The 4,583-nt window shown below is 38.5% G+C and overlaps 1 long non-coding RNA gene across 1 annotated transcript; it reads right to left on the bottom strand.

The window, feature by feature from the left end:
• Window positions 1–272: 272 nt before the first annotated feature.
• LOC139071617 (uncharacterized) lies at window positions 273–835 on the bottom strand. The gene is made up of 3 exons (XR_011521465.1): window positions 736–835; window positions 436–649; window positions 273–356 (listed from the first exon to the last, which is right to left on the bottom strand). It is a non-coding gene; the product is annotated as an uncharacterized lncRNA (long non-coding RNA).
• Window positions 836–4,583: the final 3,748 nt, after the last annotated feature.

Here is a 4,583-nt window from a genome sequence, read left to right as displayed (position 1 = left end):
CTGTGGCTCAGTAGCATGGCTTGATTCCAGGTGGTTTTCCATTCCCATCCAATGTCCAACATTGAATGCACCCATTGATCTGTGGATCACTAACTTTTACTCACATCTGGAAGATAAAATTCCGTTTTTTGGCCCTTTGAAAGGTAAATCAAAAGATAATTTCAAAAGATGCAGCTCAATTCATAGTTTATGCAACTAAATGCAAACTTTAGTCATGTTTGGAGGAAGGTATCTAACCCAAGACATGCAGAATGCAACACAGACCAAAAACAGATAGTAAAATGATTTATTTATAAAGGAGGAACTTAGGATGCTCAGATAAGTCTGATTGGAGAACCGCTACGACAGCTCGGCGTCTGGAGGAGGGAGAACACAGGTGAGCATAGGTTCAGATTCAGAAGTCCATTGTAGGCAGAGGTGTTCAGCAGGACTTACTGTGGGGCGTGCATATGTTGGCTGGAGGAGGGAGAGGTAGTGAGCCGGGGGAAGCGCAGGAGAGGGAGCACAGGTGGAGAGAAGCGGGGCATCCTGGTGGATGGGGCACTGGGTTGAGATGAGAGGTGGGTTATGGAGGTTGGTGATATGGTCCGCGTGCTGAATACCCAAAACCTGGAGTAGAGGTAAGAATCCAAAGAGGCCGACAGGAATCCTGAAGGGTAAAAAATCCAAATCAGCTCCAGGCGAAGCAAGAAAGGTCAACATCCAAAAATACTAAGAGCAAAACACTACGAATACCATTAATCCAAGAAATACTAGTGGTAACTCGAGTGGCTGGCTACTACCAAAACTGAGGCAATCTTCCAGGGTCGAAATGTGTCCTCCATCCACCTTAAATAGGAAACACCCTGCTGATTGCTGATCAGGAACAGCTGGGCCACTCCCTCTCCTGGCAAGGGACTCACAGATGGTTAAGAGAAAAGGAGTACTCACCCCGGCTCATGACAACTTCATGGATTTATACATAAATGTTTAGAAATGGCATAAACATTAGCAAAACTCTAATATAAGAAAAGTTCTTTTCCAGTTAAAAATCAACTCATCATAAAGGTTTGACTTTCATGGAAGCTCAGACAGTTGTGTTTCTAAAGCAGACACAAGTGGACCGTGGTGGTTTGGAAAAGCTGAGCAGTCTTTTTTGTGTTTACTAAGGTTCTGGGAGGAATATTTAGACAGGATTTAAGATCCATTCAGGTAAAAGGTGCATCATCAATGCATCATCAGCCCACACTCAATCCTATTGGACCACACTTCTGAGGCCACTACAGTCACATTCCCAAGAATAGTCAGCTCTGGTCTGGAATGCTCCCAAAACCCTGCAGCCCAACTCTCAGAGATGTTGTCCTTAAGAAGAGTCGAGCAGCCTCCTTACTGAGAACAACACTTAACTGCCGTGACTCCGCTGTCAGGCAACGTGTTGAGATTAGCTCTAGCGCTTTTAGCACAGCTCTAAATCTAATTAGCCTATATGTCTCATTAAGGGCCCTGGTCAAGAAGAGAAAGTAACAAACATTTCTGGACAAATTATTCTCCTAATTTATTAGACTCCATAAATAATATGTTACTTTGGAGATACGGATCATCACTGGTGGATGCAAACTAGTTACTTAAAAAAAAGATGACTTATGCACAAGTGTTGGGCACTTTTTGCACCAGCAATTTGTTTTTCTAACCATTTTTAGAGGTAAGTGAAGCTTTATATTTAGCAAGAAAAAGATGACATTTTCATTTTGAAGATTTCATTCAGAAAAAAACAACAAAAGTGTGAAAACGTGACTTTGATGGAGTGGCTAAATAGTGCAGCTATCAGTGGTTAGAAAAAAACTCCCTGTGAGGTTTTATAGAGCACAGCCAAGGAAGTCGTTAATAATAACAAATTAGAGCACTAAATGCCTACATTTTATTTACCTCAATCACCTACAAGTATGAAACACAATTAGACAGAAACACCCATATATAAACTAATTATTAATGCTTTGGGCTTTCATGTCAGTTTGAGTGAACGCCATATCGTCTTTTATCACTTTTGTACAAGATAGTTGTTTCCACTTTGTTTTCTTTCTTGATTGAAGGTTTGTGTTGCTAGGGTAACTGACTGCACAGTCCCTGCTAAAAATATCCAATCACTAATCAGGAGTTGCTCCATCTATCTAACAGTCCTTCCTTTGTTCAATCTGCTTCGAGCAAGAATTCTCTCGTCATCATAGATAAAGCAAGTCATACTGTCTTATTTCATAATCACTCATTTTCATCACATTGCTTTTAATTTTATTCAGTCCAGCAGATGTATAACGTACAGTTGATTGTTAGAGGATGCAGTTAACAGACTCAGCAAGTTTAATTCAATTCAGTTCAAAGCTTTATTTATAAAGCGCCTTCTGCAACCCTGTCAGCGAGCCCAAGGCGCTGTACACAGTACATAAGAAATGTAAAAACACCATGGATAAATAGATAATAAAAGCAATTGAAATAGTGCAAAGAGGGTGAGACATTAAAGTAGAAACAAATGGATAAAAGTTTAGTTGGGCCAGTCAGTCAAGAAAATTAAAAGCTCAAATGCAACATGAATTTGAATTTTAAAGAGGAGCTTTTTGCTCTCTTGACTGAAGGTGAAAACAGTATGAAACACTGTGGGTTGATACTGACCAATTAAAAACCAGACCTTGGCATGTTTGACTCTCAGCTCATAAATAATAATCATGGTCCTTGTCGCATGTGTAACCTCTGCTGGCCATTTGATGCAGAAAAAAAAGGCTGCATGCGGACATGAAGCGTAAGAATTAAAAAATAACATGCAGGTGCAAGCTGGATGTTTATACAGCTAAGGGGTGACCCATTTATTGTATTTATACTCTGCTCGGAATTACTTTTAAACCCTCTTATATAAATGTTCATGCATGAATGAAAAGGCAGTCAAATCACCCAATTTGATTACAGCGCATGAGACAAGGGCTGCTATTATCAACACATGCTAGTCAAAGTAGCACAAGCAAAGAGGGGCAGTGTTTAGTAGCTTCCTGCATGGCGTCACACAGGGAAATAAAACCCTAAAGAGGTTTGCAGCATGCTTTTACTTAGTTGAACTAAAGAGGCTACACCCTGTGGTGAACCACAACAGAAAAAAACGAGTTACCTTTGTATATGTGTTTTTTTAATAACAGAAAAAAACACACACCAGTACAATTATACTCAAAAGGAAACAGAACAAATACGTTAATGGGGATGTTCTATAGTTTAAGGATTGAACAATGCTTTTGCAAGACTGGTGTGCATGTGTGACAAAGCTGCAGAAAGATGCAGATTAGAGAAAGGATGCTCACTGTTTTTCACAAGAAAGTCATCGAAACAGGTTTATGGGTGTTGGCACATTTAAAACAAACCGCTGAACTAACCCAGAACACTGCTGATCAGGTTTGCATTGTATTATATCCCCCCACACCCACCCAAAGTCAGTCTGAACATGTGCAGATATTGTATAAGTGTGGGAACAGATGGCTACAGACACATGTAAACCTAATCCTGGTATTATTGAGAAGCATAAACCACATCAGACTGTATGTGATTTGGCCCGTTACATAAAGATCCACAGCCTTTTGTTTTTATCGTGTTCAGATTTATTGTTATTTCTAACGTACCAAATATAAATAACAGTAATGTTCAAGTTCAAATTTGCTGTTTGTGATAGTTTTGTTTCCAATTATGTGTTCTCCACATAAGTCAGCTAACGAGCAATACATTAGAAGTGCACCACACTTTTATTAACCAATTCACCAATATGGTAAAAATATTAATTTTCTCTAGGAACATGTCCAAATCTGGGATTAGAAGTGGAATAACTAAAAAACACTGAATAAAAATGCATTAAGGAACTGAATACATAAAAAACTACATACAGTCTAGCTGTATGAGTTGTACATGTTGTGTTTACGCAGGAATAGTATAAAGAAAATCCATATATGGTCAATAGTTGTTCAGACAAGAAACTTGAAGCTAAAGAATGAACACTTTTGACACACAAACTTATTTGTTTACTTTTCATGTTGTTTTCTACAGTTTAGGGGCAGATGAAGTTGTGTACACAATCATTTATAAAATAATTTGATAAAAATTAGAGTCACCCTGTCAGTTCATTTCAGTTCAAAGTTGCAAGATGAATCTGTTAGAAGAATGAAAGTCATTTCAGTCCGGTTCTCACCTTTTAAGGTGTGAAATCTGGTTATTTTAAAGGAGCAGCAGCAAACATCCAAAACTGTGAGTTAATTAATTCAGCTTTGATAGGCAATCTCCAACAGAAACCATCACCACCACAGCAACCACATGATGGGATAACAACACCACCCAGTGTACAAAGACATGAAAAAAAAAATGCTTTCAGAAGAAAAGGGTACGTGGAGATTTGGTGCCATCCAGTGGACAAAAGCTGATACTACACTTTAGATTTTATTTTAATTTTTTTGACTGCACTTTAATTCTGTTAAAGCATTTAAAAGAGAAGAATTTAACCTCTTCAACTCAATGAAGCTGAAACAAATCATAATCCTTGTTTTTGTACTCTTGGGAGTATTATTGTTTTAGGCTGTGGTTGA

Source organism: Nothobranchius furzeri, chromosome 9 (assembly GCF_043380555.1).
Source record: "Nothobranchius furzeri strain GRZ-AD chromosome 9, NfurGRZ-RIMD1, whole genome shotgun sequence".
NCBI lineage: Eukaryota > Metazoa > Chordata > Actinopteri > Cyprinodontiformes > Nothobranchiidae > Nothobranchius > Nothobranchius furzeri.
The sequence above is the reverse complement of the archived record's forward strand: the minus strand, read 5'-3'. Positions and strand labels throughout refer to the sequence as shown.